Raw genomic sequence first — 17,911 nt, forward strand, 5'->3', positions numbered from 1 at the left:
ACTTAGATCTCTTTCTCTGGATCATCGCTGACAACTATGAATTATAGCAATAGACTTAACTTTCATCTCCAGTATTAACACTAGTAATAAAATACGATGTTACTTTTGGGTATCATCAAAAGTCTCAGTTTCTCCACTTTTTGTACATATTAAATTGTTTTCAGTTGGAAGGACCGACAGTTCTTCATTCTTTACCAACTCATTTCCACATTTAAATCTCTCATATCATTTGTCAAAAGTCTTCAGAGTGTCACCATGAACAGTTTTTAATATTTCGTGATGTTCTTTATCACATTTCTTAACTTGAAGAAAAGCTTGAAGGTTCACGTTTCAGGACAATGCAAATACGACCTCGCTATAAAGCATCTATAATATTACATTCTTAGATAGTATCCCAATTGTCCCTCAACACATGCGGGTATGAAACTAGTTGCAATAGATGTAGCAGAAATAATTGCTGCGATATATTCATTCAAGTATATTCATGAATTTACCATTCACTAGGTTTAATTATTTCCTTGAATGTCATTTCTGTAATAATTTATTATTACTAAAATTGGTAGTTCAATTATTTTTTTTTCTATTCAATGGCTCGCCCTTTTGAAATTAATTCTTAATTAAAGAGATTTGCCAATAGCATATCACGAGAATAAAGAACGGATCACGATTATACAATTTAGAGTTTCTTCTTTATTTCTGTTGAAGGACCACTAAACCTTCAGTGAAACTTCGAGAAATTGAACAGCGGAGTGTATTTTATCCAGTTTACAATAAAAACCAAAAGGTTATATGCATAACTCAGCAATTTATAGAAATCAAAATGATCTTGGGTGTTGTAGAAATATAATTCAAATATACGGTTGTACATCGGCCTATCAGTTTTACACAAAGATAAATACGTAATGCAGTCAATGAGTTCTTAGCCTCATATAGTAAATGGAATGCGTTGGCAAAAATATGCACCCATCAATGACATGTCTCGACAATCGTTACACAAAGTTTAAACTGTTGTTTACTAGACTGATTAAAAAAATCGACAATGTTTTTTCTTAAATATATCGAAAACATTGTTGGAAATAATGAAAAAAATCCTACGAAACGACAGCCCTCATTATTTCCCTGCGGATTAGAAACTATACCAAAAAAAGAAAAAAAATTTGGTTCTCAATAACGATTGCTTTGGTCCTAGCCATTGCCAAACATAGATCAACAGGGACCTCCTGGAGGATCCAAAGCAATCGCACTTGACATATCGAAGGATTTTTACCGATTTAGCAACCATCTAGATAAATTAAGATCGTAGGGTTTGTCGTTCTCACTTATCGGCTGGCTTAGTAGCTTTCTCAAAGACCAATCCATCCAGGTCGCTATCGATGAACACACCTTAGAAAGGTTTGAGGACAACGCTGTTGTTCCCCAGGGATACATCTTGTCACCTGCTCGCTTTCTCCTGTACATTAACGATCTACTCGACGAAACTGTAAGCCCGATCTATAGCTTCGCCGACGATAGCACACTGGTGTCGTCGCTGAAATCAACCGCCCCAATAAACTCGGCTACTACCCAAATCCGTAGGCAGTAACAGATCACCATCATAAATACCGATCTTGAACAGTCTGGAAAGGGGTGGAAGTAATCTGATTCTCTTGTTGGGTGTTGAGGTTGGAAGCTATATGTCATGACATAGTCACGTGGCCGTTTTAGTCAAGCAGCTTGACAAAAGCTTGGACCCATTTTTAAGAACAAAAAGATGTATACTCCGCCTTTTAATATGATGCGTCATCCAAAAGAGATTCCATGGAGTGGCAGTGGAAAGAAACAAAGCTCACGAGGACTGGGAGGGTATCCTTATGATTGACTTATGGATTAAATACAATGGTGAATGCGTCATATTATTAAGGCAGTTGCGACAAAAGTCATCGAAATAGGCTGCAAACTAATGTGGCTTCATAGAGATTAAGCGCATACCATATACCACACACGAAAATGTTGAAAACAATGCTAAATCGACGTGTGTGACACTAGTGAAAATGGCGATAAAAAAAACAAAGCAAAGTAAGTTTAGAAGGCAGCACTACTGAAAAATTCTAGATATGGAAAGGTATAAGACAAGGAGAGAAATACCTAGAAAGATTTATAGTGACTAAGTTGGAATTTCTGGAACCGTTTGCGATATTCATACCGAATATACTGTTTACATCACTACTACAACTACACCAACACTAACAATTACACTGTCTGACGCGCGTTTCGATAACTAAGTTATCGTCTTCAGAGACTTAAGGTACCTTTAGTACTTTGTCGTTCTCACTTATCGGCTGGCTTAGTAGCTTTCTTAAAGACCAATCCATCCAGGTCGCTATCGATGAACACACCTTAGAAAGGTTTGAGGACAACGCTGTTGTTCCCCAGGGATACATCTTGTCACCTGCTCGCTCATTTAATTGAAGTACAGAGAGCGAGATGTTTGGAAAATATAAGTAGACTGAGTAGAACTAGTACTAAAAGGTGGAGAAGGTGGAAAAAAGAAGCGTGGGACCAAGGAAACATTGGTTTGAGGAGGTTATGAGGGAACAGTAGGAGTGGGGGACTGGCAAAATATAGAAAAATATGGAAAGAAAGAGTGGAGGATCTCGAAGCCGAGGGCCAGATAAGCATGTGGAGCTGACTTTATTCTGAAATAAAATTGTCAATTTTTATTGTAAGTAGATCAGAGGGTAGAACAAAACGATCAGCCCCCTGTTTGTTATATGTGGCGCAACGATTTAGTAATATCCTTCCCTCGAACATTATTATTCAATTCTATATGAAAATCGGTCGAATAGTCCATAATAATTATGGACGATGACAATCCACATGAAGATGCAAACCTAATCATCTATTTAAATGGAAATTTGTAAGATGATTTTTATAAAATTCTATAAATATTAAGTTAGTCAGTCAAAAGAAATTTTGTATTGTCATTGAAAGTATAAATTTTCTGTTTAAACGACCAGCCGATATATAATACACCATGTTATAGTCAGCTGATTTCATACGACTGTCGTTGAAATAACACATAGTTTCATATTATTGGAAACTTACGTAATTTCTTCACTTACAGAAGCAGGTTTTTTAACATTTCCTCGAATTTAAAAATTAAAAGTCGAAGTTTTATGAGTAGAAACTTATATAAAGAAGGCGTTGAACTTTTACTTAAATTAAACAAAACTAGTGAAAATGTACACACACGAGTCGAAGTTGAGAAATGTTACGAGGGCAAATCATATTACTGATTACAATAATCAGTCTAATAAAGAAACAGCGGACGTCATATTAAAATTGATTCAAGTTATTTTATTTATTGAAATCATATTATTTCGAGAAAATCCGATGGATGAATTTAGAAATAACTTGTTTGTAACCAAAAACGTGTGAAAACGAAAAAAGAAACGATTGGTGAGTTTTTGCTATTTTTCATTCCATGTATGATTTTGATAACTTCACCGTACTTTACTTTATAGTTTTCGTTCTTGTATAAAACGTATTAAACTATACAAAATAAAGCATTAAATCCTGCATATAAAATACTTACCTTGGAACCTTAAGAAGCAGTAAACAGTAAAAAAATCCAGGAACCAATAAAATATAATAAGAATAAGTTCATAAAATTCATTATTAGATACCTGACTTTGACAAGTGCGGTGGCAAGGATGCGAAATGTGGCAAACAATATATTCAATTATATTATATTTGAATAGATTTTTTGAGTTACTATACTCGTGAAAAAAAGTGTCACCCCTGCAATCGCAAGTCACTGACAAAAAAACAAAACATGAAATTGTATTTTTCTTAGTAAAATCTCAAAGCTAATTACTTAAAAATGATATAAAATATTGTAATGTTTGATACTTTCACAGTCCAGAAATATTTTATGGTAACCACCCTTTTTATACTTGTTTACAATACGCTTTGGTTATCTAACTGTCCCATCACTATCAGTTAGCCATAAAACATCAACCAATACACATTCCCATTAACAACAAACGAAAATTCTACCTGAAAATGAACACAACAATTGATAAAGCAGCGGATCAAGCGGTCATACTATAGCGACAAGTCAGCTAGAAATGGCCCTGAACATGCGTGAGTCGGCTAATTCTCGAGTTTACCATCATTACCAAGTGACTGATAACTTCCATCAATATCAACTCATTGTTGAGAATCGGGCTCTCACTGGTGTTCAAATCCAACAAGGGCTTAAAGAAACGCGAGGAGTGACTAGACAGTTAGAAGGAGACTTAGAGCAGCTAACCTTGAATCAAAAAGGTCAGCTATTGGCCCTCAAATTAACCCCAGCCCGCCGAGCAGTACGTCGAAGATTTTCCAGAGAACACGTTAATTAGAATGACGAACAATGGGGCTTCGCATTTAAGGGATATCGAAATTGCTGGTACGGTTTGACCAGCACGTAGCCCGGACTTAAATCATGTCGAGCATTTATGAGATGAACTTAAAAGAAAAGTTCGGGCTATAAATCCTGCACCAGCTACAATATCGGACCTTAAAATGGGAAAAGAAATGCATCGAACAAGTTAAAAACTTATTTGATCCATGAAAAACGATTGGAAGCTCCCAAGCATACCCTGAAGAAGCTCGACTTAATACAGAAAAGAGCAATTCCACTTATATTCGGTCCAGAGTTGACCAGAAACTTGGACAGCTTAAGACATAGCAGAAAGTTCGCCGACCTGACTCTTTTACCGATACTACCACTGCAAATGCTGTTCCAAGCTGTCCAACATAATCCCGACCTACTCGACAGGCAGACGTGGCTCATGAACACCGAGTTTGCCCGCAGACCTCCAGAACTTCAATTTATTGAGAGTAATTTCTTTAGAGAAGTGCAACACTGTGGAATCAGCTACCAAGTCATTCTTTTCCGAGCACAACAACCTACGGAAGTTCAAGATCACTATCCACAGGCATCTCCATAAGGCACTAACTATTCGAAATACTCGAGTGGTTCCTGTGCTTACTTTGTACACCAAAAACACCATTTTTCGTTTGATATTTTTTCTTTACCAAAAAAATAACTCCATAACAACAGAAACCACTTAGTATAAAGCAAAGTCTAATGGCTTCGAGATTCTAAAATCAGGAAAAGAATGAAAGCTGGAGATTTGTTGCACGAGTGGGCGGTTTGAATCGATTTTTTTTTGCTCACGAGTATATATATTTAGAGGTGATGCCTTAGGATGTAGAGTTATGTTAAATGCAACAAATCACTACAATAGTTACTATTCTTAAAGCATAACTACACATTGTAATTGACGTTTGTTCAAAACGATTCGTGCTCAATATAAATTAGACAAGTTATCTTGACCGTTTGATAGTTACAATGAATTTATATACATGCTATTCACGTATTTCCTGTTCACCCTTCATTCAAGACTTAGTTCTGCATTCAAATTTTATACCAAGATAATAATTTCTCGTATTATTTATAATACTCGGTGGAAAAAAAGTTGTCAACTGTTAATCGATCAAAATTGTGTTTTTCATTTAGTATAAAAATAAAATCGCTGTCAGAATTGATGAAAATATAATTCTTATTTAGCAAATTTTCCATTATGCTTGTCAGAACTTTTGGTAGGATGTTCACGCATTTTTCACAGGTATTATCGTTGAGGATTTGAAGACTTAATTAGACTCATGGCTTCAAAATTCCCACATAGAGAAATGACATCGAGAGATTTTCTCAGCTATTTCAAATCATCAAAAGAAGAGGTTAGGCGTCCCGGAAATGCAACCGTTAGAATTTCGATAGTACTTCGTGCAGTGCTTCATTCTGTCCGCATGTCCTCCAGTCACAATTCGTCCAGTCGAGGTAGGAAAAAGTCTGAGCAAGGTTCATTACGATCATAGTCGTTTTTGAAATATTCGCCGAATTTATTTACCTCAGCAGCCATAGTACAATATTCTAAGCTGTCACCTTTTACTATGAAGTCGTAGTTTTTGGCACATTATGATGCTATCAATAAGATCTACGCCACCTGTTTGGCTATTATACTTGTCATACCTCCTCACCTGTGCTTTTGGCATATTTGACAAAACTGGATGCTAAATTGTTATCCTTCCAGGCTACGGTTGCTGCTTCCACACCGCTGACATCAGCAACATACTGAACAGAAAAGCCTTTGTCTTTTTCAGAATTTTTGTAATCTGAAATTCTATATTGTACCAAGACTCACTTTACCGTTTTTGACAAGTATTCTTGTATTTACGAGGTATTTCTCGCAATAGACGCCCGATAACATTTGAGGAAGCACCAAGATAAAGTTCGTTGGGCAGTACCATATTCTCTGAGACTGTTTTGAGTTCAATTTTATAAGCAAATCCAGATACTCCACAGAGAAAATAAATCTTAAAACCCCATTTGAGAGTATTTTTCGGTTTATATCTTTTCAAGTTATTGGTTTAATTTTTGTTAAACTGTTTTGAATATTTTGCTGAAATCCGGATGATCGCTAGGCAAAAAACAGGCTTTTCATATTCCATCGCAGATAGGGTATTTGTGGCTTTGCAGCCGAAGTAGATAGAGACGGGTCATCTTGTTTATCTTCTAAGCTATGACTGATCTGTTCAAGATCCACTTCATTATGTTTATGTTTATCGCCAGAAAACTGCCCTTGTTTCATATTATCCTCATCTCGATAATCAGGAACTGCAACACTGTCACCTTAATTTTATATATCATCTTCACTGTCTTCGTTCATTTAAATCAATGCTTTGACTATTTTGCCAGCCTAAAGAGGTCAACAAATTATACTCATAAGGAAAATGAATCGGGTAATGAGGAAATTTCTCATCGAAGACACTCAAATGAATAAAAACCCACAATTCACTACAAAGTATATGTACTCGCCCTTATTTCCGAAAAGTACACAATTTTTATCGCTTTTTCCTATTTTTCACAGAGATTCAATTATGAACTGTTACGTTGTGATACTAGAGTTAAGTTATTCAAAACAACCCTCTTCACAGCGGCGCATCATCATCAATTACTTATTTATTATTATGAACTCTAAACTCTTTAACTTATCTAGCTACAAATTTTGAATATGTTTAGTCTGTTTTTTATAGTTTCCACTTCAACCCCATTGAAGTATCGTCTTCAGTTAATTATTATTAATGTGACAATAATGAAACATAAATATATTTATCTAATTTCATAATTATTATGGTATAAGATAAGAACTAATATATTAAGAAGCCTGTGAAACTAATATTTTGTTCATTCAACTGATATTCGTCTAGTACGCCAGTCAGATTGATGTAACCATTTATAACTTTAAATTTTTAGTTCATTTAATTTGATATTCGTCTAGTACGTTAGTCAGATTAGTGTAACTATTTGTAACTTTAAATTATTAAATTCTCAGTTTGCTAAATAAATTGTTTTTAAAAAAGCAAGTTGATGAATTGAGTTATTTAATTCTAGCTTTGGGTACATGAACTAGATATTTAGGGGGAAACCACTGGATTCTGCTCCAAAAGTTATTTTTCTATATTTAACATTTAATAATTTTTTCACTAAGAAAAAGGATCTAGCTTAATTTGAATACTAAAAAAAATCAAGGATATGAGATTTAATGTCTTTATACATAAATGGTCGCTGCAGAAATGTAATAAATGCAATTCACTGTAATAACAAAGATTCCCAAATCGCAATACAAGAATAGGCTTGATATTTTTCAACAAACCTGGTATATCTATAAATAATTTTAAGTCAACATCATTATTATCACTGATATATTATTATAATATGAAAGAACATAATTTTTACGTCAAAAATGTGATACTATCGAATAAAAATAATAAGGTGAATTTCCGTTTCCATTTCAACTCAGTAGACAAAAAAGTTTTTTAGAAAAGTTCCTAATGTTTATGAAAAGCAATCAGATAATTAAAAACACGTCCATATGTGTATACAAACTATTATAATAAATCTTGTAATCGATCTTGTGGCTATTTTGCTCTCTCAATGTTTCGAGTGGTACTTACGTAAGTGTCTTTGTGTGATTGTAGTACGCAATTCTAAACACATCAATTACAATCTTTTGTAGATATACTTGAGGAATATTTTTTTATTTATAAACATGTAATTGCGTCTCTTCTAACTATTTGCGTGAGTAGTACTTACCGTTATAAGGAATAATAGGCACTGAGAAATCTGAAAATAAAATATGAGATTAGTCACAGTAACTGTAACAAGTTAATTAGGTTAAAAATAATGAAATGGAAGTCAACTATAGTTATTTAAGATATATTAGTAGTAGTTTCTTGTTCACTTTACTTAAATTTTTTTAATCAATCTCCATATTTTCAAATAAAATCAACAACTACTCTTCAAGCTTCGAGAATAGTTTGCAGGAAGAGCAACTTTTCACTACAAATAATCGGCAGGAGTCAGATCAAGTGAATATGGTAGAAGAGGTGATAAATCGTAACACATTTTGTAAAAATAAGATATGATTGGAACAGAGGACTTACGGGATAATATTTATGTAACTTTTCACCAGTTGTTAAAATTGTTTTTTGGCGTAAAAAATAATGTTTGATTAATCCCTGAACGCTGCCTCCAAAAGTATTGAATAATATTATTCCATTGAATTGTCTATTCGAACTTGCACATTTATATAGATTGATTATAGATTATGGAAACATAAGTTTGGCAGCTATTTATTTGTATTTTTTGTGACTTTCTACTTTAGTTTTTGAAACAAGAAGATCTTTTGTTTGTTTGCGGCAAACCAGAGACTTCCAGAATTCGAAGGATCTAGAATTTTCTTTTGAATATATAAAGCGAGTGTCTTTCAGCAGTGGTTAGTCAACAATTGTGACATAGAGAATACGGGGCAGTGACAAGTGAGTACAAAAGTGTATATAAATTGAAAATCAGTAAATAATTGAGCGTGTAAATGTTTGTGAGTGGTTAGTGCATAAATTCATCCCACCCGTTTTGTGATTAAAAACTATCATTTCTTATCAATATTATCTTATTAATCCATAGATTATGACAGTTGTAGATAAAGTATATATAAAGTGTTTCCAACCCTATCCGATTACCCAATGTATATAGCGAACTCAAGTTTTTGTATTTAATTGCTGTATGGCTGTAGATGTGCCGAAACGAAAAATTTCGGGAAAAAAAAAATTAATTAGATTAACCAAAATGTGATTTAAAAATAGGTAAAAAGTTTCGACCTTTTGTGGTCTTTATCAAAATATTACTTGACATTGATAATAGATCAGTTACAACATGAATATCAAATTAGAGATGTTTCTCCACAATTTTTTTTCAGTTGTTATTTCTTCTCTCGGTTGTTATAAAAGCTGAACTAGATTCTACTCTGGGTGAGACTGCTCCTTCTTTATCAACGAGGCCTGCAAGGAATAGCATCGTGGTCGACCAAATAAGGTGACGACTCTAGAAATGTTGAAGAAGATCCACAAAGAGATACTGGATGATCGTCGAATGAAAGTTAGCGAACTAGCAAACATAGTAGGCATTTCAAATAGTGTGGTACATCGCATATGAACTGAAAATTTGGACATGAGAAAGTTGTGCGTAAGATGGGTGCCGCATTTACAATAACAATGGAACAAAAACAGCGTCGTGAAGATGTTTCCATCCGTGGATAAAACGTACGCCTATCACTCCACACCCGAAACCAAAGAACAACCAAAGCAATGCACTGAAAAAGGAGAACCAACTACAAAGAAGGCAAAAACTTGGTTAAGAAGAAAGTGATGTTTCATCAAGACAATGCATCAGCCCACACGTCAGTTATTGCAATGACCAAAATTAATGCTACCTGATCCCAGATTTGTAAAATGGCTCGGTGGTCAAAAATTTTCCAACAATGAAGAGGTAACTGAATGCCGTTCAATTATACCATAATTGTATCGAAAAGTTGGAGAACCGTGTGAAAAAAAGCTTTACCATCACATGGAAGTTGCTATAGTACATTCGTTAAAAATAGTTTTCTTTTTCAGAATTACTGTTGTTTTCTTTTATTTTTTCCGCAAAAATAATCGTTGATAATAAGAAGGTTGCATAGATAGTGGAAATAGTTTCAAAATTATTTATCACTTAAAACCTTTTGCTGATCAAATTTCAAACATGGGTTGTCCTTGTCGCTAGAGGGTCGGAAATAGAATATTAAAACAACTGTAAAATTGGCGTCCTCTAGGTTAAAACCATTACAATGACTCACTATATATTTTGAAATATGAAATGATAAATGACAAAATAGAATAATGGGACATCCCTTGAATCATTTAGTTGAAGAAAACTATAGATGCACAAGATGATTATTACCATGTAATTCACCTTGTGAATATGAAAATGAGCTAGAGAACAAAATGGTAATGAGGGAAATATACAAAAGGATTTGTTGATATTAATAGAAACATGACTAAAAAATGATTGTGAAAACGCATAATAATAACCAGCTGGTAAACATTAACGACTAATAATTATGTTGACTACTTCAAAACGGATTTAGAATTCGTTTTGTCATACACTTATTGTGTCTCATGTATTATATGGTGACATAAGACTTTCAAATACAGAGTTACACGAAAGGTAGAAATAAAATTATTACAGTTTAATTTTTTATTTTTTTTTTATTTGTAATATTTGTTTTCAGCGATTAAATTTTTTTCTTCAATTCCTTTTGCAGAAGTAGGTCGCGTATAGAATCATTAAAAGCTCGCCACAATACCCTTTTTGTTCGTTTACTTTGTAACATGCCATTCGGCTTGTTACGTTTCTCTTTAACATTTTTAATATTCCTTTGTTCACGTATTGTAGTGCAGTAGTCACTTCTTATTTATTTATTCAAAGATTTTTTGAAGAAATTAATTTGTTATCGACCTCTTACTCTATTCGAGATATTTAATAAAACCTTGGAATGTATTCGAAATCGTCCTCTACCTGTTTACACTCCATTATTTAGATCAAAGTAAATTTTAGTGAATTTATGGTGATATTATTCTTTATATTTGCTGGTAAGTTTTTCAAATATCTTTGTAACTTTGCTTTTTTTATTATGGTGCTCACAAAAATACGTATTTTCTATTTATTTGGGAATAGCGAATAGAATAGTAAAGATTCCTGTTTGGTTATTTTAAAAAAATATAAATTTAGTTTTTTCATATATTAGAACTTCTTTTTATTTAAATCTAGCTTGTTCCTTTTTCAGTAATTTCAATCGGTGTTCCCGTCTCCTTCTTCATTTAATTTTTTTTTCCGCAGTTCTATAGCTGCCAAATTGGGAGATTCAACCACACCTAAGGATCCAACAGGTGCATCACCAGCAACAAATTCAACAACTCCAACATCTGGAATGCAGTTGAGGACTGTAACCATCCCGGATTTCCATAGATAAGTCCCGCTCTTATAAAATAAATGTGAGTTGTTTTTAATTTAACTGCCATTTTAAGTTAAAGCGAATTTATTATTATTTTCAATAGATTTATTTGTTGCTAAAACTTTTTTATTGTTCCCAGCAATAATTTCTATAATCGCGTCCGGGATAGTTTTAATTTGTTTAATTGTTGTTATTAATTTAATTCATAAGGTGTTTCCAGCTTTTCCACCTTTATTAATTTTTAACGTGGATCGTTAAAAAGCTGGTGGAGTCCAATTTAACATTAATTGTTCACCTGATCTGAGTACTAGTTATTTATATACTTTAACTTCACTTTCTGAGGAGCAGTCTCCTGACGGGGAACTAAGGTTATAACTTGTATGGTTATTCGGGATGAGGAAATATTCTTTTTTCATAAACATTTCTTGGGTTACCGAAGGATAAACTAACTTAACAGAAAAATACTATTCATCCACTACTTCGTAGGCTCCTAGCCGATGGTAAAATTTGTATCTGGATTCTAGTATGTTATACGATTCCATTCTAAATCTGTTTTTTATAAATCTTCCGAATCTTCCATATTTTCCCAAAGAAAATAATATAATGTCTGGTTATTCAATTGTACCTGAAAATATTTTATTGAGATACTCTATGATAATACAATCAGTTCCATCTTGTTGAAACCATTTTGTTTCACTAGGGATCCTTGAATCTACTTCGTTGAGAAACAACAGCTAAAGCAGCATATCAACTCTTCAAAATGCTTGCAGCTGTAATATTTTCCTTGAAAAAGTATTGGATTTAATATTCTGCTGCTTATGAGGTATCCTGACTCCCGATACGATAATTGTGCCTTTAACTACTTAATTTAAATGAAAGTAGCTTTACAGCAGTCATATGAGATCAAAATTTTCACGGAAAACTGGATATATTTGTTATAATTATCTCTCAAAATTTCTTTTGAAGATAAACACCGACTGCAAATATAATGAAATGTTAAACATTTCATCTTAGTAACAGTATCTAGTTAAATATTTCGGATATTTTGCACGCAATAAGATATATACTTTGTCTTCGCGTTCCATCACCACATATAATATAAAGATTTTGGTCCACAGCTTTTTGACAATACTACTTTTTTCTAGATAAATTCACAGAAAACTCTCCTCCCACAAATTAGTAAAGGAGTTTCAGTTCTATTGTATACGAAAAAGCTAGTCTACATGAATGCTTATGTTTTTAAAGAATGGTTCGAACAAATACTAGTTCTTCCCCAGAACTGGTTTTGATATTAACGTAAGGTTGTTTAAAAAGCAAAGTCTGAACCCTTATACCTATATAACCAGTATGACACAGCTCACAGGTAACTTATGGAAAAAAGAAGCGTTTACTAGGTGAAGGCTGGAGTTGTACGCATGGCAAGTGATTGGAGACTACCAATGTGGTGTCAGAAGAGGAAGAGCAACGACAGATCACATATTCACCTTCCGCTGTATCCTTGAGAAGTGCTACGAATACAATATAAAAATGCACAACTCTTCATAGAATACCTTACTACAGCGTAAAAAGAAGCTACTTTCATGAAAAGTTGAGTATGTTTGGTGTGCCAGACAAGCTTAAAAGACTGGTGGTCATGACCCTAGGCAACTGTAACCTAAAAGGTCAATTTTTGGCTCCGACAAATCTCATCATATTAATGTGTGTTGTAGGGGTCCGTTGCAAGATTTTGTTGTGTTCAAGAGATAAAAATTTTTCATGCTTTCAATTTCCCAATAGGGCACCACTCAATTTTTTAACCTAAACTGAGAAAGGTATAGAAAAGGTTGAGGTATCTTTAGGAATAAAGCTGTTTGTTGAAAATAAAATACAATGATCTATATTTGAAGTTTGAAATTACAAAAAAAAACGAGGTTAAAAAAAATTACCCGCAAAACTCATGAGTTTGTAGGTTTACAGAAAATAATGAAATTTTACAACAAAAAGAACTAATATGAGTGTATCTGACCTTTAGCAACACATAAGGCTCCTTACTTGTCAGGAGATTACAAATAGAACCATATCCGTGGAATGCGGTTAGGAATTGAATACGTTCATTCAGTTAATTGTCCCGGACTAGGTAGTTCCACGAGTAAAAGTTTGACGTTAAATCCAAATTAAGGTCGTCTAAGTTTTAAACCCCAATAAAGGTCCTATGTCAAAAACTAGGTTCCTAATTAAATTAAAAAGAAAAATGTACAAAATGTGAAATCTGTGAAAAATTTCGCCAATTTATAGACTAGTAAAAAAAATAGTTTATAACTTAATTTTTAACATTTCCTGAATGCAATAAAAAAGGTAGTCTATAATTTTGAGCCTAACCTAGTTCATAAGACAAATATTAGAACTTTTCCAAAAAAAAGATCTTACCTTCCTTTTTAACGAAGGGAACTTATATACATATACTTCTTATTAGAAGTCAATTAATAATTTTATATTCCAGAATTTTTTAAAATCGGCGGAAGGCTCCATTAAGCCGGCTAAATCCCGCTTTTCAAAAATCTCTGGAGAAATTAATCTTCACGCTACCACGGTCGCTGACTAAAAAAACAAGGTAACTACCTCTCCAATTGTCAAATTCTCAGTCAGTTATATCACGACTTCCGCAAATATAAAATTTGGAGCCAAATTTAAAAATTTATAATCAAATTCATAATGAAAAATTCCACATCGGTTGACAGTCAAAAGGAAAATATGAATGAAGTTAGCAGCAGACTTCTTGAGAAAAATCGGGTCACACATCATGACGACAATCTAGCCATGTGCAACAATAGCTCAATTTCAAAACACCAGCAACTTGGCTGTTACAAGCAACATAATTCTGCAACCAGTTATACCACGTCTGGCAAATTTCGAATAATGCTTGCGTTCTGTAGACCAAGACTTAACTTTGTTCAACAAAAGGACAAATTAAACTGTGCTAAATAACTTAAATTCCAGAAACCCAGTATGTCACCAACAAGTACGTACAAAACTACAGAAGAGGTATGAAATATAATACGTAAATATTTCTACTCAAAGATAATATGACAAAATATCTTATAACGAAAATTATTTACAAAAAGAAGTTGGTAGGTTTATATCGTATAATATTTATAACAACAGAAGTAACGCAAGCTGTGAGCAGTGAAAACGTCACACAACAACTGTAAGGCGAAGGTAGCCAGCTCAACATCACGCCGATTCAACGTCAGAAGAGGTTTGAAACAAGGGAATACTCTTTCTTGTATTTTGTTCAACCTGAACTTGGAAATAATTTTTAGGGGGCTGCAGACCAACACGGGAGAAACCCTACTCAGCTGATTAAGACAGAAGGTGGGCTACGCAGAAGGGAAATAGAACTTTAGAGAACATCCGAACATTCAATAAGAATCCAACCGAGCAGTGTGAATGAAGGTCAAGTCGCGCTGCCGAGACCACGCAGAGACGGCAGCGTTTACTACACCTTCGAGCGTGTTGACAACATCAAATATCTTGGCTTTCTCAAAACTGAAAACAACAAGACTGCATTGGAGATACAGGAAAGAGGGAAAGCTGGAAACAAGCGTATTACAGTGCCCAGAAGATGCTGAATTTCCGCCTATTCTAAACATTTTCTGCTTCGTCTACATCTACAAGATCGTTTGTTGCTCTCCCAATTGATTCATTTCTTTTTTCTTTAATATGGGCTGCAGTATTCTAAATTCATCTAATTAGTGCATCCCGTGTGTCCACTTTTATTTTGTAGACTTCATTTCTCATCCATCCCCATAAACACACATCTAGTGGTGTGAGGTCTGGAGATCTTGCAGGCCAACTAATGCGATCTCCACGAGTAACCCAACGCCCTGGAAAACGTTCGTCCAAATGTTGCCTGACCTGACGAGCGACATGTGCAGGAGCTCCATCGTGCTGATAGTACATTTGCATTCTAATATTTACAGGAGCAATCCTCTAGTAGGCCTTGTAATTCATTTTTATAAAAAATTTAGGAAGTTGTCTCCTGTGAGACGATTCTCCAAAATGAAAGGGCCAATTAAATAACTGTCAACCATACCACACCACACCACAAATTGCTTTCAGCTGTTGCGTGGGGATTTTCGTCCGACCATACATGATAGTTACGAGTATTATTAATGTCATCACGGGAAAATGTAGCTTCATCCATCATCTATACAACACGACGATATAAATAATAATGGGAAATAATTAATTAAGATTTTCGGTGGTTTTGAATTGTATTAATTCTTGTGAAAATACTGGAGGTTAGGAATATTTCAATTGTCTACTAAAAGAAGTGATACGCCTATGGATTATGAATGCTTCATAATTTTTTTACTCTCTTATTAATAAAAATAGACTATGAAGGTGGGCCAGAAAATATTTCAAGACAAAAATAACAGAACGTGATCTGAATTGAATGAGATGAAAAAATTTTACAAGCACACTGTATAATAAGTATATAATATAACACAAAGCTGAATTGATTAAAAATATAGAAAATGTAAAATACAATTGTCCTGTATCTTGAGAACTTGGGCGAATGACAAATTATTTTTAACAAATATGATTGGAAATTACAAACTCTATAATCTTTATAATAGCTGTTAATAATAATAGGAACCGAGATAATCGCAAAAAATATTATTCATAACACAGATACGATTTGATCAGACTTTTGACACAACAGAACTCCAAAACTCCAAAATTGATTATTCTTATTCGAGCTTAAATCATTTTAATAGTAAAATAAATGCAGTATGTAGTGTGAAACAACAAAATTCGCTATAGACAATCGTCCTGTGATGTCATCTCTTACTATAACGTAGAGAAGATGAAATTAGGAGAGAGTAGATTTGGCACAGCATATTACACAACTAATTACTTTCTCTGTTTTTTTTAAGCGATAATTATCGACGTTCCTATAAGACAAGCTTTCTCCGATTTAGATTGATTCTTGACGGTCATTGTTGATTTTATTATACAATGAAATTTATTACCTAAGATTCGTGACAAACCCATTAGAGGCACTAGTTTGAATTAAATAATCATGTCTCTTCCCACAGCCGAAACAAATTAGGGTGTGGTGTCTAAATGGCTAGACTATCGTCTTCTATTAAATGCTAATTGACAAATAAACAATAAGATTGCATAATTTGGCTAATTACTGTGTGTTTTTAGAACATTTGCACTGATACACTGAGGTATAATTACTGTCCCAGTATACGGAATCCTTTTTTTGCACAATCCCCGTTTCCATAACGTCCAGAAGAATGAATAGAATGGGCAGAATTTTTTTCTAACCCTATGTAACATACAATCTGTCTTAACAGGACAATAATTATTTGCTATATTAATTAAAGATGGCAATGGGAAAGTAACTTCCAATAAAGATTTTCCTTTCACACTATCTTAAATAAGGTTTTGTGAAATGGACAATAATTTATAACTGACAGTTTTTATATTTTAACTAAATCTATTTACAAGTTCGTTGGGTTTGAATCATTTAAGGCGACGTACCTCAACGTTTTCTCTTACAGGGTGTTTACAATAGTTATAAGGGCTTCGTTCTGAAACTATTGAAGGATTTCAAAGTTGGAGTTACTTGCAGAAGCCCGGAGTTGAATCCTATAAGCCAATATGAACGTGGACATTTCTTTTTGCGTAAAGTGAATGTTACCTGAATTGACTTATTTACGTTAGACTTGAATTTCCAATTATTCATCCAGATTTGATTTTTATTTAAGCTCTCTTGTAAATCCTTCGATGCGGTTTGAAGACTACATTCGTTACACAATTCACACCAAGATTGTAACCACCTTTTCGTTGTTCTAGAACCCGGTGCGTAAATATACAAAAGACAAAGATTTAGCCAAAAATACAAGGTTTTTAAATAAAGCAATAGCGAAATTCCGCCTGTCTTTTTCCCTTTTACTCAACGTGTTTGTTTTTCCTTTCTTCCGCTGGACGGCGTGCGCACAATCCATCACCGGAAAGCGTCGCGTGTCGTACCTTACAATTGAAATCTCGAACCAATGGCAAGGTAAATAAAAATTAAACTTGAAATATAAAAATATATATTCAAAATAGAACATTATAGGTCCAAGTATATTTCCTTGTGGTACTCCTGAGTTGATTGAGTCTATCCTCCAAATATAAATTTAATATTAAGTAAATGTGACATGGAAGTTTATTCATCATTTTGTATAACAACAATTTGTGTCAAACCTTAATAAAGGTTTGGCCGATATCTAGAACGGCTGATGATACAAAGGTTTTTTATTTAAAAACTTATATTTTCTACCACTCTCTATGGATTAGCTTTATCGTGCTATGTTGCTTACGGAAGCCGAATTGATGGTTATGGATTATTTGTTGATCTTCTCTAATAGATATTAATCGACTTAATAACAGAAAAATAAAAAGACTAGACAGGCAATTGTAGCAAACAGTGGAATTTTCATATTTGTACGCAT

General features: G+C 33.7%; 1 protein-coding gene across 1 annotated transcript in view; it reads right to left on the reverse strand.

The window, feature by feature from the left end:
- LOC130891444 (putative autophagy-related protein 11) overlaps positions 1 to 17,911 on the reverse strand; it is a 137,514-nt gene that overhangs the window by 103,968 nt on the left and 15,635 nt on the right. The window contains exon 2 of the mRNA XM_057796206.1: positions 8,186 to 8,215. The gene's annotated coding sequence lies outside the window, so the exon portion shown is untranslated. The remainder of the gene's footprint in view (positions 1 to 8,185; positions 8,216 to 17,911) is intronic.

The sequence above is a fragment of the Diorhabda carinulata genome, chromosome 3, assembly GCF_026250575.1.
Source record: "Diorhabda carinulata isolate Delta chromosome 3, icDioCari1.1, whole genome shotgun sequence".
Lineage (NCBI taxonomy): Eukaryota > Metazoa > Arthropoda > Insecta > Coleoptera > Chrysomelidae > Diorhabda > Diorhabda carinulata.